Source organism: Tamandua tetradactyla, chromosome 7 (assembly GCF_023851605.1).
Source record: "Tamandua tetradactyla isolate mTamTet1 chromosome 7, mTamTet1.pri, whole genome shotgun sequence".
Taxonomy (NCBI): domain Eukaryota; kingdom Metazoa; phylum Chordata; class Mammalia; order Pilosa; family Myrmecophagidae; genus Tamandua; species Tamandua tetradactyla.
In genome coordinates, this window is record NC_135333.1 from 10643597 (window position 1) to 10664382 (window position 20786).

The 20786-nt window shown below is 37.4% G+C and overlaps 1 protein-coding gene across 16 annotated transcripts in view; it reads left to right on the top strand.

Moving 5' to 3' along the window:
* Positions 1-20786, top strand: part of CHRM3 (cholinergic receptor muscarinic 3) — an 887892-nt gene that overhangs the window by 451450 nt on the left and 415656 nt on the right. Inside the window, exons 1-2 of one of the 16 annotated variants that reach the window (XR_013179187.1) lie at positions 3482-3599; positions 6077-7480. The exons of 14 other annotated variants lie outside the window; for them this stretch is intronic. The gene's annotated coding sequence lies outside the window, so the exon portion shown is untranslated. Of the gene's footprint in view, positions 1-3481; positions 3600-6076; positions 7481-20786 lie in introns of those variants that run through there. One more of the 16 variants, XM_077168445.1, reaches the window with a different exon arrangement.

Sequence of the window (20786 nt, forward strand, 5' to 3'; positions counted from 1 at the left end):
TTAAGTGTTGTGTATATATCACAGTTCAGTTTTCCCATCCACTCTGCCGAATTTGACCTAAAAGAATACCTGCAAGCAGAACTATTTCATTGCTTGGGGTTGGATCATGACAGGAAAACAATTTTAAAATATTAAGGACTGTCTCTCTCCAACTTGTGTTCTTCTCTAATCCAAAATAGCACCTGCCAAAAATGAAGATTAAAATTAGTCCATTAGCGGGCCGCGGTGGCTCAGCGGGCAGGAGTGCTTGCCTGCCGTGCCGGAGGACCCCGGTTCGATTCCCGGCCCCAGCCCATGTAAAAACAAACAAACAAACAAAATATAATAAAACAAGAAAATGTTTAAAAATGTTTCCCTTTCTTCCTCCCTTCCTTCCTTCCATCCTTCCTTCCTTCTCTGTCTTTCCTTCCTTTCCTCCCTCTCTCTTTAAAAAAAAAAAAAAAAAAATTAGTCCATTAAACGTTGGAAAACACACGAATATTTTCCTTTGTCACCATCATTTGTTTTTAGATGATGCTCAAGTATCAGAATAAATAGTATCAGGCTTTATTTTTGCAGGTTATTTTCTTTGTTCCATAGTAAATGTCAATATAGTGATAATTGCTCAGGAAAATATCCTGATTTTCTGCATTAACATGTGTGTTTACAGGTGATATTTTTAATGCTGAAAATATGGCGACTATTTGATTATTGCATATATATTTCCCTGTAAAGAAACTACATATTTAAATGAAAAGTTCTCTAAAGTACTAATTGAAATATTAAATAAATTTTTTTAAAAATCAAAGAAGAATGCATCTGGTGTGAAAATGTTACATTGACTTTGCAAATAAGCATTAAGTAAAATTATAGGATCAAAGGCAGAAAAAATGTTCTATCTCTGTAACTTTTAATGTGGCATCTAGAATATTTTACTGTGCATTTTTTAAAATTCTCGATACAGATAGTAGAGGGAGAATATTTTCACTTAGCTGAAAGAATTTCACAATATTTGTACTTCAAGAAGAACAATGTCTGTTTCAAACCATCTTTTTTTGCCATAAGGAAAGGAGGAATTATTTCTCTGGACTTTAACTTATTTATTTTTCCAGAAGCATGATACATGGCTTCAAAAGTATTTCAGACAAGCAACTATTGTGAGAAATGAGTGACACCTATTTTTAGGCAGATAGAAATCTGCATCTCAGATAATAAAATATGACGGGATACACTGAATTCTGACTCCCTTCACTTTGAGAGATGGTAAAAATCATTGTGATTTTTTCATTTACCATAAATAAAAGCATAACACCATTAATGACCAGCTACATAGCTAAAATACACTATATTTTATGTTTTTTAAGTTTATTAAAATAAAAGTAAATCAAGGAAATCCTCTGAACTTCTTAGGAGCATGAGTTACAAAATTATGATTCTACTGCTCTTTGGCTAGGTTGTTAAATGGAACCTTTAGGTCTTCTCAGCTTGCATGACATTTGTTTTAATAGCTATTGATAGCTATCTACTTCTTCCCCTCTTTTTTTTTAGTTTGCCAGAAAGCTCAGAGGTAATTTTTATGCTTATTTGCAACAGCCATCCATAGGCTAGAATTCTTGTATAATGTTTCCTTCTGTTTATTAGCTAAGATTTGAGGGAATTTGCCATATGAGAAGGGCATTCCAGGAGGAGAGAGCATTATAAGCAATCATGCAAACATATTAAATAAGGTGAAATCACTGATTGTTTAAAGAGATTTGCGATAGTTTCTGCAACCTTAAGAATGTCTCTTAAAAGCTCTTTTTGCCTATCCGTAAAATGGGTATCATAATACTTGCCTCACAAGGCTACTGTGAGAATTAGTGTAGATATCGCCTGTGCAGATACATAACACACAAGATACCCTTTTTAATATGAATGGCATCTGCCTTTGGAGCTTTTACTTTTTGAGCTCTTATTTATCAGATACTTTTAATATTCTTATCAAAGACTATGATTGTCTTTCTACTTACTAGCTGTGAGTTGGTTGAAATTTTGTAACTTTTGAAAGCTTCAGCTCCCTATCTCCAGAATGGGGTGACCATTGCATCACCCTCATGGGGCTTATGGGGGAGACTAAAGGAGTTTGTATAGGTAAAACAATTAATCCTGAGTTTGGCACATAGTAAGTGCTTGAAAAATGCTAGCTGTGGTTGTCACCAACTACAGTATCTCAATATATCTTTGACATCTTTGACATTTGTGCAGAGTAATTTTCTTCAATTCATAGATATGAAAACTGAGTTACAGAGAGGCTAAGTAGCTTGCTCACATTCATAGTTGATAACTAAGCAACGAATTAAAAGTTTCCCTAGTTCCAAAGACTTGGCTTTCCCATTTATTTTATATCAGTTGCCGTTGCTGTTATTTTCATTAGACCACAAACAAATTAACCACATGGATTTATAATCAACATAATGTAACTTATAAAGTTACTCCAGAATTTAGTGAAGTACAACACATGTAAAGTACAATTATCAGTTGCTATTAATATAGAGAGGCAAAGAGTTTCTTTCAAAACTTCAAGTGAATTCATGGGATTGAGAAAACTTTACATCCGTATTCGCTTTTATTTCCTCAGAGGCTACTTTTATCTTTAGGAATGAGACATTTTGAAGGTTATATTTTAGGAAGCACTTATTTTATAAATGTCTTTGTCTTGTACTTGAAAATTAAGTATGGCAAACTGGCAATACATAACCAGTGCATCTGATGAAATAAGGTAATTTCCAGACACATTTTAATGTAATTGTTTTTTAAAGAGCATGAGGGAGGACTAAACAGTCAAATACATTTTCTAGGCTATCTGATAAAAAAAAAAAATCAGGTCATTAAATGCATGCAGGAGAATAGCAAATATACACGAGCCATTTCCCCCATTCATGAAAGAGAATCAGATTAATGTGGGCTTCAACTATTCAATGTCCTTTCTATACTTAACTCTATATCCTGGTCTGCCACCCCAAGGTATTTCCAACTTAATAAATGGACTGTATGCATTATGATAAAGTATGGAAGTAATGTGTGTGTTTCAGTAATACAGTAGGTTATGCAGACTTCCACACTGAGAAACAGAGAAGAACAATGTGGTCAACTCTAGACATCTAATCACTTTAGGAAAATGCCCTTTCAATTTTTCGTAGGTCTGAAGTTTTTCAAATGAGAAGTTTAGGGGGAATAGGCAGAGGCTATTTCTAGAAATTAACTTGTATTAGAAATTAGCTTGTCAATACAACAAAGATAATGGCATAGGTCAGGGTCATCATGGGGAGTTCTGTGCACCAGTACTTATGAGAGAAAAGTTTGTTTGCAGTAGTTCCCAATGGTTTTCTTTGTCTAAAAGACAGAGGGGTGGTTGTTGGACTCCTAGAACACTAGAAAGTCTTCCTTTCTAAGGCTCTTTGCCCTATGGTATTTGTCTTCATATTTAATAGAAAGGCTTTTATGACCCCAGAATAGAGGACTAATGGCATTTGCATCATAATGATGTGCCTTGGACAAACTTTAAACCTGTATTTGTGTTTAAGTTAGTAGTTTTATTTAAGACTTGGGAAATGATCCATTGACAGGATCAAGAGGAAAAGGTGAGATAAAAGCAAATACTGTTGACTATGTACAACAGTAATTGTACAGGGATCTGGGCATGTGGAAGTGAAGTGTTATTTGGTATATGGATGTACGTGTACATGGGTTTTTAGGTTGAAGTAATATCTTTTCCTTTATCCCTTTAGATTATCCCTTTCTTATATTATAGTAAGATATTTTCATGGCCCTGTATTCAGGACTGGGCGTTAAAAATGAACATTGGTTTAAATTACATCTAACCATTTGTGGGTATACTTTAGTACTAGTTAAATTTAATTTCTTTGATATAAATAATATTAAAATTTTGAAATTGTTTGCAGTTACCTAGATAAATAAAGAATGTATGCAGATTTTGCTCTTTTAATTTAAATTGAAATTCTGAGGTTACATACTGTAGTTCAAATAAAGAATTCTTTTTGAGACAATCTAACCAAGTATAGCCTCTTTTATATGTTTAAGACATGACTAAATTAAAAGCAAACTTTTGTAATTCTTTCTTTGATATCAGAAAATAGTTCTCTGTGTTTGACACTTAAATTTGTAGTGAATCATAGATTAAACAGTTCATCAGTTGGGTTAAAGCAGGCATAAATATTCTTTTTATTTGAAAAATAAGATCTATTTTGAAATGAGTCTAAACAGTTGTTAACAGAGATGTTGGTAACAGAATTTTCAGTGTTAAGCAATTGTATTTTGACTGTTCAAATATTTTTTCCATAAGAGAATTATTCTTACAATTTTCTTGACATCTGAAATTACTTTGACATTTTTACATGGTTAAGAATGAGTTCCTTGGCTCTTATTCTTTTACTTTTCCTATCTCCTAAGATTCAAAATGTGTTGTTTCATATGCTGTGTGCCAAATTTTTTACTTTATATGGGCTCAATTGTTTCTGAGGAAAAAAACGTTTTGTTTAATGTCCATAATGTATTAATATTCTTATATTCAAGATGTAAATACAAAACTTTACATTTAAATCAGGACTGCTTGGGGATGGAAATGTTTCATTATCCTCAAGTATTCCAGTACTTAACAGTGATTGCAGCAGTGCCATATTTTCAGGCGAATTAACACCTAAAATAGTATTGTAACTAGATTCTTCTAGTTCTCACAGCAAAAAACCTCCTTTAGGCAGAACCAATATTGACCCCTTCTGGCAAAGCTTTTAGGAAAGCTTTGATGTACTTGCCAAGGCATTTGTTGACTTTCAAAAGGCAACTTCAATTCAAACCATACAGGGCATAGCTGTTAGTACAAACTTATGAAAGGTTTAGAATGTATCTGATAAAAATTATGCATCTTTGGAGTTACATAATTATAGAGCATAGGGGAAAAAACCTACAACAGTGATTTAACTCAATATGAGCTTGAAAGGACCAGGGTTAGCAGTGAAAATGCAGAATAGACATATACAGGAAATTCTGTATAATAGATTTTATTAACCAGGTTTGTTTTAAAAAGAATTGGACTAGTTGGCCCTCCCACACCTCTGTAGCAAGATAGAAAAGTCCAGTCACAATGATACACCCAGACTTCAACTGGTGACCAAGGACTAAAGACTTTCCTTTGTAGTTGTCGATGCATAAATCAGCTACAGGCTTTCCAATGGGGTGGGCAGATGGTCTTTACTAGGTTCACTGTTGGCCCTGTTATCACTTCCCTTATGACCTGCAAAGTGACCTATTTTCCTGGCCATTGGACACCTAAAATTACAACTCCAGTGCAACCACAGGGCCAAGGTTGACTTCATGGAGGTTCCTGAATGCTGCAAGACTTCCTTGTCCCCCTGAAAGTAGTTTCCTCCCAGAATAACTCAGAAACTTTGTGCACCACAAAACTCTCTGTAGTTCTCAAGTGTTGACTTGATAATTATCTTTTCACAGAAATGAAATGAATATCAACTAAGCATTTTTTGTTATCCGCTAAATGTTTGAAATAATTTCTGATGCTGAAGTATTATAATATGAATTCTACTAAATTGTGAAAGGATATTATTGGGGCATTAATTTTATACAAAGGTAGTAAGAGTTCATTGCGTGGCTATACAAATATGTTTATTGTGTGTTTTGCCCATGGGAGGAATATAAATTGTTTTGGTCATAGTGCTGCTCTTACAATGCACGCTGAAATACCTCTACCAAAAAGTGGGAATACATTCCCTTCCCTCTTGTGTAGGCAGACCCTTCTAACTGCCTCAATCTTTAGAATATGGTGGTTAGTGATTTCCAAACCCTACTATTAAAGGCTTTCTAGCATTCCCCTCGCTCTCTTGGATTGTTTGCAATTAGGAAAACACCACCATATTATAAGGATATTGAAGCAAACTTGTGTAGAGAGAGACCCATGTGGAGAGGAACTGAGGCTGAGTCAGCAGCTAACCCCACTTTGCCAACTATATGAGTAAGTCACCTGGGAGGAAATCATTCTTGCTCTTGACCCAGCCAGCTTTCAGTGACTTTTTCATTGACCTTCCAGGCCAACATATGATTGCAACCACATGAAAGACCCCAAACTGAACTGGGACCACCAGCCAAATTCTTCCCAAGTTCCTGTTCATCAGAAACCATGAAGGATATTTACAAGAGGATTATTGTTTTAAGCCATTATGTTTTGCAGAGATTGTCTCATGCAACAGTAGACAACTGACACTTATTTTGGTTGGACATATATATTCATTTTATGTTCTGTTTTTTGTACCTGTGGGGAAATAGGCTTTCTGGGCTGCTGGAAATCAGAAGTGAGAGACATCGATGGAGAGATGCCTTTCAGCTTTGACCTCATCTTTTCCCTTCCAGGAAATATGTGACCTTGTATATGATGAGCTTAGTTTGAGAGCAAAAAGATCTCATTATTTGCAAATGTTCCCCTACAAATGTTCATGCATTGTTACAATAAATCCTTCTGGAAAGGTCATAGAAGCCCACAAAAAGGTAGTGATCCAACAGAAAATTTGAGCTTTCCAGACCTGGTAAAATTCAGCGTTACTGGATTTTAATGTACAGCTTGACTGCAGCTGGTGTTCTCCAGGTACCGGGAGGGTCTCCTGAGACAGGCTGTGTTGAGCTGGATTATGTGCCACAGAAAATTTAGCTTCTGAACAAAATAAGTCTTTCTTCCTTTGGTCTCAAAGAGTAGATAATGTTCTAAAATACAATGTCTTCCTTATCCCTGTATTCTAAATTACCTTAATCCTGATCAGCTTCATTCTTATCTCTCAATACCAGATTATACATATATAAACCAGCCTCTCAAAATCCAGAAATAACACTTACCACCCTGGAAATAAATGTGTCTCATTTTCTAAATGAGACCATACAATATTTGCTCTTTTGTTTCAGGCTCATTTTGCCTCACCAAGTGTCCCACAGATTGGGCTTCCTTTTTATTTGGACCCCAAAATTACTCTAGCCCTCGGTGGGTGGTATTGTACAAATGCCCCTGACTCTGTCTAACCTATCTAAGAAGCAGCAATAAAAAATTGCAAAACTCAAACTGATTGCATATGTTTGTGTGTGTTGTATTTTCTTTATACACACACGCACACATATACAGATAGAGACATGCACATGGACCTTTATTTTATGTACCTCCTATACACCCACACACCCCAACATATAAACCTTTTTCTTACCATTTATAATATACAGTATATAACAATTTCTAGTAGGTTAAGTCAGAGTTTGCCATACCACCTCATTAATTTCTCTCTAAAATCTAGATGATTACTATTTACATATTTTATAGGATGAAGAAACTGAAGCTGAGGAACTTATCTGTATTAGGCCCATCCCACAAACTAGTGTCAGAGCTGTGATTTGAAACAAATCGTCCAACTTTCACATCTCTTTGCTATACCTCAGAAATGTGGGTCATGCAGCATCCACATGTGACTGTGTTCACTGGTCTGTTTTAATAAATTGAGGAATTATATAGTATAATTGTGCCTAACACATAATAGGCATTCAAAGAACACCTGTGAAGGATTGAATGCATTTCAAATAGGTACATAATGAAATGTTTTGTATTAAAATCATTCTGAAACCTACTGTTAACTTTTAGAGAGTAGATCATAGAAAGAATCTTATTCTGAAACTGTATCAGCTAACTGCCGTACTTGAGAAGACATTGATAATGACGTTCTTTTTTTAAATTTATATTTATTTTTATGTTTTTATTGACAAAACATAACAACATACAAACATAAACATTCTTAACATATGGACATTCCATTCTTGGTATATAATCAATGACTCACAATGTCATTACATAGTTATATAATCATCACCAAGATAATTTCTTAGAACATTTGCATCACTCAAGAAAAAGAAATAAAAAGGAAAAACTCAAATGTACCAAACCCCTTACTCCTCCCTCTCATTCACCACTAATTTCCAGCTACCCAATATATTTTAACCTTTATTCCCCCTATTTTTTTTTCTATACCCCTTACCACTCCTTTTCATTGATTACTGGTGTTTGTTCCCCTTATTATTTATTTATCTTTAATCCATATTTATTATTCATCTGTCCATACCATAGATAAAAGGAGCATCAGACAGAAGGGTTTCACAATCACACAGTCACAGTGCAAAAGCTATATCATTATACAATCATCTTCAAGAAACATGGCTACTGGAACACAGCTCTACAGTTTCAGGCACTTCCTATAGCTTCTTAAAATACCTTAAACTAAAAAGGGATATCTATATAATGTGTAAGAATAACTTCCAGAATAACCTCTCGACTGTTTGAAATCTCTTGGCCGCTGACACTTTATTTTGTCTCATTTCACTCTTCCCCTTTTTGGTCAAGAAGTTTTTCTCAATCCCTTGATGCTGAGTCTCAGCTCATTCTAGGATTTCTGTCCCATGTTGCCAGGGAGGTTTGCACCCCTGGGAGTCATGTCCCACATAGAGAGGGGGAGGGCAGTGAGTTTGCTTGCCTTGTTGGCTGAGAGAGGGATAGGCCACATCTGAGCAACAAAGAAGGTTCTCTGGGGGGTGACTCTTAGGCCTAATTTTAAGTAGGCTTAGCCTATCCTTTGTGGGGATAAGATTCATATGAACAAACCCCAAGATTGAGGGCTCAGCCTATTGATTTGGTTGTCACCATTGCTTGTGAGAATATCAGGAATACTTCAAATGGGGAAGTTGAATTTTCCCCCTTTCTTGCCATTTCCTCAAGGGGACTTTGCAAATACTTTTTTATTCACTGTTCAAATCACTCTGGGATTTATTGGGGTATCACACTGGACAAACCTACAAAATCTCATACTCTATTCAAGGTTCCATATACTTATGGTGCTCAATTAATCTAGATAATGACATTCTTAATAGTGACCTGAAGTTCCTTCTGAGTCATCAAGGGATTTATGTCATTTAGTTCTACTGTTTTGTATATTTAATGTTTTACAAATTAGTGGAAAACAAAGCATCTATTTATATAAGGCAACTTGCCCTTAATAAACTTTATTTGATTAAAATATTTCATACTTTACTGATTCCAAATAGAAGCAAGTATAGTAAAAATTTTTAAAATATCAAAATATGGATAACATCTGCATAGAGCTATGCAAAAATTTGCCACAGCTACCTTTCGTGCATTATATGATGGAAGAAATGGGATATTATTAAATGAAAATATCATGCTATTTTCATTTGCACTGCTGGCTTCCAGCAGTTTCTGTACTGTCTTACAAGTCTTGTGAAAGATGTTGCCTTCTCCAAATATGTTTGAAGATAACTTTTAGAAAAGTTGTATTGTAACTTATATTCAGAGAATCTCACTGTCTCTGTAAACTCAGCATATCAAAATGCAGTCCCCTAATGCCACAAAGAAATTAGTGACAATTCTGCTGATCCTGTTAATTTTCTTTGTTGTGTACATTTCTGAATCTCTGTCTGGGACCGTTTATGAAATCTGGCAGTTAGAATGACTTAGAGACAGTCACGCAGGATCTGTGGGCTTTTCAAGTTCCCATTTCCTGGAAAGATTTTCCTCTGCCACTTCACATCACTAGCTCACTGTCATCCTTCAGATGCTGCCCAAATGTAACTCCATTAGAAAGCCTTTCCCGAATATTCCATGTAAAAGATATCCCACCCCCCACTGCTCTGTTTTTTTTCTTCCTGTAACTATTGAAATACTCGTTTGCTTGTGTGTTGTCTGTTCCTGCCCCAGCCCTCAACCCCTGAGCATGTCAGTGTCACATTGTCAGGAACAAGTGTATTTGATTCCCTATATATCCCTAGGTCCTAGCAGGGGGCAGGAATACCTGCCACAGTGGTACTCAATAGCTATTTGGTGAATTAATGAATGCTTGGTTTGTGTTTGCGCCTATTGCTTCATGGACTGGGTTATCTTCTAATACTTTATAGTAAACCAAGCACTTTTACTGTGTAATGGCCTGTTGGTTCTCACTGAAAAAGGTGTGACACTATAAGAATCCTGACTTTTATATTCTTAATGCTTTAATCAGCTTTATGATCATTTAGTCCTGCTCTCTCATTTAATGGCTGAGGTTACTGAGGTCCATAAAGGTAAAGCAAGTGCTGAGGACACCACAGCATAAGTAGTACAGCTCTAAGCAAGGTTGCCTGGCTCACAAGCCAGTGCCTCAGATGCTGGCATTGCCCTGTGAAATTGATTTCTTAGCAGTGATGTTTTGCAAATGAAAATACTGTTTAAAAATTATGGATAAGCTGATGAATGCAAATAAGCAGAGTGACAGATGTGGTTTAAATTAAAAATAAAATCTGAATCCATTGTCCCAAGTGTGTGAAATGTTTTGCTATTTTTTAAAATCCCATTTGATGCCTCTCTGTTATTGTCATATTGTCATTCTGATTTCAGTCTGTTTTCTGGATCAAAACAGAGCCAGGAACAAAATAGGTACCATAGAACCATCCAGTAACAATTTAGCAAGCAACTGTTATATGTTGTATGTATTATGGAAGACATGAAAGTATTGCTGAGGTGCCAAAAGATACAAATAAAATTAATGAGGAAAACCAAAACAGTGTAATGGCATCAAATATTTCTATGAGTTAATGCAGAGATTACAATTAGAAAAGGAATGGCAAATCAGGAAATTGAATAAATAAAAGAATAAATTAATGAATGAAATACTCTGTGAAACCACACAGAGTATGAGAGACGATTAAGTTTGTTAGAGAATAAGGTCTATAGGGGAGGAATTGATAATCATAAGGTTTTGAGTTCTTGTCCTGTAAAATTTAAAACTACATTCCTCAGTTTTTTGAGTATTAAATACAAAATATCTTTAAAAACCAAGAAGACAAGCAACAACCCTGCATCACACCTTTTTAAAAGCCCCCAAATCCTACCTACATTAAATCTAGATTTCAACTGGTTTAAAGAATATATACTCCAACTTCTTACATTGTCATTTGCATTTTTCTTTAAAAAAAAAACGGCCTTCTGTAGTTTTTAAAATAAGTACAAATTTTACTGACAGCATATATTTTTATCTCCTCAAGAAGACAGTTCCTTGTCATTGTTCTTTCCAGCAATCTTCCATTTGATTTAAGCAGTCTGTTCTCCATTTTATAACCCATGAGCTATCATTTCAGCAAAATTGCTGTTTAACACTATAAAGTGATGTTTCTTTGAAAATATGGACAGAGCTTTCAATGATTTGTTTCCAAGTTTATTCTCTGGGTTAGTTAACTTCCTACCTACCTAAAACTTGATAAGCATGACTAACTGTTATTATAGAAGATTTTCTATTAAATATAATCAATGAATGAACTTAGAACCTGAGCATAAAAACCAAGTTTCCTTTTCATTTTTAAAATTTAATCAGGGTGAACTATACCTTACCTTAAAAAATAAGATTAAATAAAATCAGATTATTGAACAAACATAAAAAGTCTGAAAAAAGAAAATAAGATAAGCTGATTTTTGAGTTGTAGCTTCTTCAGTGTTCTTCCTGATGATTGTGCTTATTTTATGTCAGAAATTCTGGTTGAGAAAGACTGCTTCCAGAATTACCCTGTAATTTTGCTTAATTCTGCAATTTTTTGAAACATGCGGTGCATTTGCTGTATATATATATCTTTACTGTATATTTTCCAAGCCTTCACTAATCAAATGTTAATGTGGAGGGATGTATATTTGGTATTATACAAATAGAACTGTGAAGAGAAATTCTTGGAGTTACCGTTTCTTCCGGATATCCATTGGGACCCTTACAACAACCTTACTTTTTTTTTTTTTTTTTTAAAGGAAAGACAGAGAGAAGGAAGGAAGGATAGAAGGAAGGAAGGAAGGAAGAAAGGGAAACATTTTTTAAACATTTTCTTGTTTTATTGTATTCTGTTTCTCCGTTTTTGTTACATGGGCTGGGGCCGGGAATCGAACCGAGGTCCTCCGGCATAGCAGGCAAGCACTTTGCCCGCTGAGCCACCGCGGCCCACCCAACAACCTTACTTTTATCTTCCTTTTACTGTCATATCCTGTAAAAGGGTTTTTAGTTCATGCAAAAATGTATAATTTTAAAGTGCATATGGATATAATTGTATAAATCTGATAATTTAAAGCTTGTAGTATAGCTCTTGGGCACAGTTTTTTTTTTTAAACAAACAACCATCTCCTATTTTTATATTTGATAAATTAGGAATTGTTTTTTATATTGAGTTTTTCTAAAGTGAAAAACATTAAGTTCCAGCATTTCAGTCTGTTAACAATGCACCTAATCAGAAGACACTATTGTAGGTTTTGCTTCATTTTTCTTATACAAATGAAGTTAGTCCACACAATTTTTACTTTCATAGCCACACGATAGCATGTTACTGAATCTTAATTTGATTAGCAGTTTTTGTGTTAAGCATTTTGGTTTGCTTTTTTACCCTCCCCTCCCCTCCCCACCCCTCCCCTCCTTTGTTCTTTTTTTTTATTTTAACTTTTAACCCTACATAATATCAACACCTATCACCTATGTATAGATTGGAGTATTTATTTGGACTTTAATCCCAAAACTTTTAATGCTGAAATTGAAGAATACAAATTATAAATGTTCCCAAATTGTTCTTTAGAAAAAATGAAGTATCAATACATGTACATATACTGCTTTGCTTTTCCCTTGTCCACTGTCATCACAGCTTTAAATTTTTTATTTTAATGTCTTAAGTTATATAAAGTTTGTATTTCTTTAATCAGTATCAAGGTGGTACATTTTTCACAGGACAACTTCCCATCTATTTTCATCATTCTTTGGAGCAATGGCAAGTAGGCTGGAAATAAGAATACTGTTCACAACCGATCCCCTATAGCAGGCATCCTCAGTTTTGCCTGCGAATTATAATCAGCTGAGGAGCTTTTAGAACTCTCCATGCCTAGGCCATGCCATTCTAATTAAATCACAGCTGTTGAAGGTGGAACTCAGGCACCAGGAAGTTTGAATCTTCTTGAATAATTCCATCAGGAAGCCGGGTTTTGGAACCACTGGACTAGAGCCATCCAGGAGCCTCAGCTTAGTTTGATGGAGGGCAAGAAGGAGAGACGTAGTTCTCATTGTGGGGCCATCAGAATTAACCTGTGTGGCTTGCCCGGCTGGGTCTAGTCTACGAAAGCAAACCCTGTGTCAGCCCCGGGTCTTCTCTTACTCCCTCCATCATTGCTTCTCTCAGCCTCCTCAGTTTGAATTACCACATGAGCCTGGTCTTCTGTCCTAAATTCCCCCTAAAAGTCCGTCTGATTAGTGCCTCATCTCCTACATACCTGTTTTTATTTTTTAAGCAAGCAGGAAGTTTATTGAGAACACATGTAAGAGGACATGGGGTCACTTGCGCAAAGACAGAGGTGAGGTAGGTGAGAGGCGATAGGCAATGTGGGGCCATTTGCCTTTACTTTATAGATCAGCTTTACTTATTTCTCCACCCCCTTCCTTGTTCAGGACTTTTTTTCTCTCCCCTCTCTTCTCCCCAGGTGGTGGCTAGTGGTTGATAATGCATTTGGGTGGGTTGATTGTCTGTACCCTTCTCCATAGATGCCTCACTCAAGGCAGTGGGTGGGCGGGGGGTTGTCATCCGGTTTCAGATCGTTTGGCCGCTGCTGGGTGTTCCCCCAGGCAGGTTGTCTGTCCAGGACTCAGGCCCTCCTGACCTTGATTAACCATCTTTAGGTATTTTTTCCTCTCCCTGCCTCAAATTCCTCCTCAGGGTTTTTGCCCCTTAATCTTAAAGGATGCTGAGGGACAAGGGTCTGTCTTTTGTAGCTGCTTCTGGCTTGCCAGGGTGGAGGCCCTGCCCAAGGGGGCACAGAACTTTTTGGTGAGCTCATTTGAGAGGGGAGAAGTCCAGAGGAACAGCTGGAATGGCTGGAAATCCTCACATCAGTATTGGTTTGGTGTCAGAAGCTTCTAGTCTGGAAGAAATAAACTTGGTGAGAAGCTTAAAAATGTAAGTGCCAATTAATAGCAAGAACAGGATAGAAGTGAGTGGGCTTAGGAGACACATTAGCCAAGTGAGACTGGAGAAGAGGGAAGGAAATGACCATCTTTCAGGTGCAAGGGTGAATCTTAGCTGGGCGGCTCATTCCTGCTTAACTGGGCAAGAAGAGGGCATATGTGCTAAGTTAAGGTTTAGAAGCCTTGATGGCTTGAGCTGCAGCTTTGGCTGCCTTGTCGGCCTTGTTAGTCCCTTGAGAGATGTTAGTATTTATTTATTTTTGTATTTTATTTTGGCATGGGCAGGCACCAGGAATCGAACCCGAGTCTCCGGCATGGCAGTTAAGAATTCTGCCACTGAGCCACCATCGCACCACCCGGTAATATTTTTTAAATGATGAGGGTTATGAATTATCATTAATGTTTTGTTGGTAAGAGTCTGGCATTTAAGAAATTGGGTATCCCTCAGTGATGTTTAAAAGCTTTGCTCTTTCTGCATTGCTGCGTGAGCAATTACCCATAACTAGGGAAGTCCGAGTGGAGATAGGCCCAGAGTGGCAATTTAGGACAGAGTGGCTCCGGTGCTAATTAAGAAATTAATAATCTTACCTGTCCATCGAGTATCACCTGGGGCTCCTCTAAGTTGGTCATGTGGAGTCAGCAGAGCCACATGCGGCCTCAGGCACCCTCACTCTTCTTCACTTGCCACCAGCAGAGCTCCAGGGCTGTTCTATCCCCACCTCGGGAGACAGTGTGGTCCCTGGGCCCGAAGCTCATGTTGGTGGCACCTGGGGCAAGGACCGCCCCCCCCCATGGGTCCCAAGGTTAAGGGTTATCTTGAGATTTCTGGCACCCTCTCTGCCAGTGGCCCTCTGGCTCATAGCTGAAGCTAGACTCTTGAGGCTTGGAGCCATGATTTGGGGGATTTGGGTGACTCAAGAGGACAGGGCACTGTTAATAGCCACTGAACTAAGCTGAACTTTGGTTCTCTCCTCTTTTACTTACTCTCTTTACCATCTACTCCTCCTTGGCCTTGTTTTGATTGTTAAAGCCAGAAAAAGCAGTTTTTAATAAGTCATGTAGTGGGAGTTTACAGACCCTTGGAGAGCTTTTACAGTTGTCTCTGAATGTCAGTGGCAGACTGGCTGATGAAATGGGTGCCCAGCAAAATCCTCCTTTTCTGGGAACCTGGGCTTACATTAGTATACTTTTTTAGGGCTTCCACCAACCTCCTCTGAAACAGGGCCAGGTTTTCCTCTTTTTCCAGTGTGATTTCCTTAAGCTTATTACAATTAACCAGCATGGTGATGGTACATTTTCTCATGCTTTTTTAGCAAAGAAGTATTTGCTCCTCTGATAGAAACTGAGACATGGGCATAACACAAGTGATAAGTCTTTTTTCGGTCCTTGTGTTGATAGAGAGCTATAAATATCTGGGCATAGGGAATTTCTGACTACCTTCCCTGTCTTAGAGGTTGTAATTGAGAGTCCCATTCAAGACTATGCTTCCACATCTTTTAGCCTGGATTAACTGTTGGTATTTCCCATTTAGCATAATTTAGAAGAGAGGTTGATATTTGGCTGCAGTGGGTTTCAGTGGAGACAAAATGAGGATGTAGGGGGAGGGCTATTTAAAAGAGGATTTTTAAAAAAACTGTTTGCCTCCTTTCATGAGAAAGAGTCATGTAGAGGAAGTTTTTGACAGTTTTCCTGGGCATACCATAATCTTCAAGAACCCTTTATGGGTTTGCCCTGATATAAGGCCATAAAAGCTATACATAGGGAATTTCTTGTTACTCTCCTTCCTTCTTGTAAAAGAGGTTTAATTGTAAGTCAGGGTTATAGTTGACTGTTTTATTCATGGGCTAGCACTGGCTGTCCTCCAGGCAATATTGTGGCCAGGCAGTATGCTGTAGAAAATACTGGAGGCAACACCAATTTTTAAGGAAAAGAGAAAAAAAGGCAGATTTCTGTGCTGGTGCCTGGCGTCCCAGGTCACTGGTTAGCCATTTTGAGTGCTGATCCCATGGGCCTATTGGATTAGGCTCCCTATCTCCAGGCATCCCCAAGGTCCTCAAAGATTCAGTAGACAGATGGTCCTGTACCATCCTGAAGTTGCCAAGCCAACCTTCTTATCTTATCTGCCTGTGCTCTTAACTTATTGCTCTTAAGAGAATAGTTGCCGCAGACAACTTTAGGGAGGGAATTTCCCAGGTGCCAGCCCCAGCTTGTGCCATAATTGAGCTAGAGAGAAAGAACATGCAGCAAGGAAATTGGACTCTGTTCTAGTTTGCTAGCTGCTGGAATGCAATATCCCAGAAACAGAATGGCTTTTAAAAAGGGGAGTTTAATAAGTTGCTAGTTTACAGTTCTAAGGCTGAGAAATGTCCAATCAAAGGCATCCATCCAGGAAAAGATACTTTGGTTCAAGAAGGCCGATGAAGTTCAAGGTTTCTCTCTCAAGTGAGAAGGCATATGGTGAACACAGCATCATCTGCTAACTTCTTCTCCTGGCTTCCGGTTTCATGAAGTTCCCCGGGAGGCGTTTACCTTCTTCATCTCCAAAGGTTGTTGGCTTATGGACTCTCTGCTTTGTGATGTTGCAGCATTCTCTGCTCTCTCCGAATCTTTCATTCTCCAAGCTGTTTCCTCTTTTTTAGGACTCCAGTAGACCAATCAAGACCTACCCAAATGGGTGCAGACATGTCGTCACCTTAGCTAGCTTAACAACTGCTTTTAACTAAATCATATCATCCAAGGAGATGATCTGATTACAGTTTCAAACATACCATATTGTGTAGGGATTATTCTACCTTTATGAAATGGGATTTTGATAAAAACATGGCTTTTATAGGGGGCATACTTCCTTTCAAACCAGCACAGTCTCCTTCTAAGAACATGGCTTAGTATCAGGCAAGTAGAGGGGTCTAAGCATGGACATATTATAGGACAGAACCATGAATGAGGATTCCTCCATCCCATACTGTGTGGATCTTAGAAAATGAAAGCAAACGCGTACCTCACAGCCTATTTTCCCCAGCCAATGCTTTCTTGCACTGGGCAACACCTTCAAGAGAGCTAATGGAACATGTTGGGACTCAAGATATTGTAGCAGATGAAGAAGTGGAAAGACCTAGAGAGAAAATAGCAGGGGCTTTTGTTTACCCTGCAAACCTCACTTTTGGCTTTCAGGGGGAGACACTCCCATTGGAAAGTACCCAATTCCCATGGACATAAGTGAGAAGTAACTCCCTCGAATACTGAATACCTTGCTTGGTACAAGAATCCTTAGCCCAGAATCCTATGTTACAAAAGATGGACTATGTCAGAAGGTATAGAAAGCCAGACAGAGGAGAAAGGAGATTCTCTGGAAGCAAGGGAGAGGATCTCTGTGGAGGAGATAAAAAGAGGAACAGATTCAGCAATAAGAGTCTGGGAAGTTTTGGAGAACCAAGGGGAGGAAGGAAGGGACGGACGGAGGAAGGGAGAGAGAGCCAGTGGCTCAGGGTGAACTGAATTTATGTCCTGAAGGAGCTGCTTAGAGCCCTTAGATTCCCAGAGACATAGAGTTGCATGAGGACATAGGAGAATATAGAAATAAGCCCAGCAGTAAGAGAAAAGTGAAAGCATGTGGCCACATGTTCCAGTACTCACCAGTCCAGACGGTTGGAGAAGAGAAGTGTCTCCTGGCTGGCTTGCCAAAATATGTTGCTGAATTTCAGCTTCCAGGTTCTTGTCCATGCTGCAAGAAAGAATTCAAGGACACAGCACAGCATAGAGTAAACAGGCAGAAAATTTGTTGGATACACGTGTAAGAGGACATGCGGGCACTCTCACAATGACAAAGGTGAGGGAGTCAAGAGTCCTACATACTTGTTTTTTCCTCAGTCTTTTTCTTTTTAGAACTAAATCTTGTTTCCTACACCTCCACACCCTGACTGAAATTGTACTCTCAATGGATAATTCTTTTAAGTTGCAACAATTCTACTTCATCCTTGTGTTTTTCACAGCTACTGAATTCACCCTCTGTGCTGATACTGATACTGACCCAGGCAGCAGTACCTGCTAGAGGCCCCTGCTTGGGTTGCTCCCTTCATGGCACTAGTGAGTAAGACTTCATCTGGCCTCTATAAGCACACTGCTATTCTGATTCCTTTACTGCTATTCAGTCCGAGTGAATGTACCACATTTTGATGCTGTCCATGCTAGGACCAATTCCTGGAACAGAGAAAAGAGCCCTTTTCCATTTATTAGACTATTTTTTTTATATTTCATTTTTCACTATTGAAGAGCACGTCTGTCTCTTCCATGATGACAGTAATCATGTTGATAATATTGAGAATAGCTACGTTTCGCTAGTTATGATTTACTTGTTATTATTATTAAATGTAATATTATTATTCACTACCTATTAACTGGTTTCATTTTTTACGTCTAAATACCATAAGTCTTTTACAAGTGCTATCTCAATTATTGCTAACAATCTTTGAAATAGTAACTATTCTTATTCCCACTTTTCAGATGAAGAAATGGTAGGTACAACTTATCTAAGGTGACGTATTTAATAAAGACAGAGCTGAATTCAGATATAGAATTGTTTAATTCCTATAGTATGAGCTATTAGCCACAGTGTTATAAAAACTGGATTTTGTGAAAAGGAAAACAATACATATGGCCCTTAAAAAATTTAGTCCCAAACTGTATTTATATCCTTCTGTATTTTCATGTACAGTCATATTCTCTTAGCCTTTCCTCAAGAAATACTGACCTGAATTTCCCCTCAATGGTGAGAATTCCATGTCTGTCCACATGTATACTCAACTGCATGCCAAGAGTCAGCATTTTAAAAATTAATTTTTGTTCTCACCATCCTGTTGTATTATAACTTCTTAAAATATTTTTTCCTCATACTACATGGTCACTTTCTACAAGGGATGCACATTATGACATGCATATATGTTGTATTTCCATATTTTACAATGTGCTTGGCCCCCAGTGAAGGTTTGTGGAACCCTCCATCTCTAAAATGAAGATCCTCATTCATGGGCTTGGCATGAGGATTAGGAAAAAATGTGAAACTGCTGAGCACAGTACCTGGCACAAAGAAGGTCTTGAAGCATATCAACAACTATCATTATTTGATAAGTTTGGTTGGTGGATTTTACTCAGGAGAGAGTAAAATTCTTTCGTGACACTACTTTCTTTCTCTTATACTAGATGATGGCAAATTATAGTTGCGTTAGCTTTCTTACAGAGAGATCTCTATGGGTGGTGGGATATGATAAGTCTTGAAGTTTTGTCTTATTCATACTCAGAAGAGCTGATCCCTGCTGTTTCTCAGGAAGTGATGTGTTGATCAGCAAGAGGCCTGACATGTCTTCCTGACGTGTCTACTCTGACAATTGGATGAACACTGTCCATGGATCGTTTGTGTTGTGTGCTGGACTTTTGGCTGACCATCTGTTTGAAGTGCAGTGCTTGACGATGACAGAGTCAAATAGATGCTGTTCTGTAAGTTTTAGGTTTCCAGCTATAGTAAATATTGAAACATGACTGAACAATGAATCTGAAGATCAGTTACAAGTAGAACCTGCAGGTTCTGAAGTACCAGAAATGAAAGGTGAAAATTAAAAGGCATTAATTAAATTTGAGATGGAGGCAACCATAAGAAAATCTTTTTCTGAAATGATGTCAAAACCAGTGTGGATATTCCTCTCCTCATTTAGGCTTAAAGGAGCATTCTTCACTTGTTGGATCTACTTCCTCATATCCCATTTTGTTCTCAACCCGCTGATGTCTTTTTTTTCTGCTACCTAATGGAGCAGTTTGGCATGGCTGCATTCTAGGGAAGAGACTAAGATTTTTTAAATTGTGGGGAATGAAAAGTTAATGCTTAAAATATACAGAGTTTCTATTTGGGTTGATCGTAAGGTTTTGTTAATGGATGTTGGTGATGGTAGCACAGCACTGAACATATTTAACAACACTGAATCACATATTTGTATGTGGTTTAAAGGAGAAATTTCAGGTTGTGTATATGTCACTAGAATAAAAATTTAAAAACAAACATAGGGCTCTACATTATAGTGAACCCTATTGAAAATGATGGACTATAGTTAATAGTATAATTATAAAAATGTTCTTTCATTAATTGTGACACATGTGCTACACTAATGCAAGATGTTAATAGGGTGATATTTGGGAACTCTGTATTTTATGCATGTTTTTTCTGTAAACCTACAACATCTCTAATTTTTTTTAAATGAACTTTCCTTAAGTGGAAAGTTCAAAATGATGTGTGTTTTTTTCTTATTTACAAACATCCTTAAAAAATGTACTCTGTGGGGTGTGAGGGTGGTTCAGTGGCAGAATTCTTGCCTGCCATGCAGGAGACCCGGATTCAATTCCTGGCCCATGCACTTTCCAAACAAACAAGCAAGCAAAACAAATAAATTAAAAACCAGCCTAACAAAAATTCAACAAACGGTGCTGCAATAGGGGGATAATCACATGAAAAAAGAATGAAATGTGACCCCCTGCTGTACAGCATACAAAAAATATATACTCTAACACCTGATGAAATTATTCCTTCTAGTAATGTATTTTACAGAAATAATTATACATGTGGTATATATAGAGAGATATATACATAGATATTCACTCCATCAATATTGGAAACAACCTAAAGATTCAGTGCCAGGAAATGGCTAATTAAACACAGGCATATTTGTACATTTGTATAGAAACATTAAAATTGTGTTATTGATTGGAGAGGAT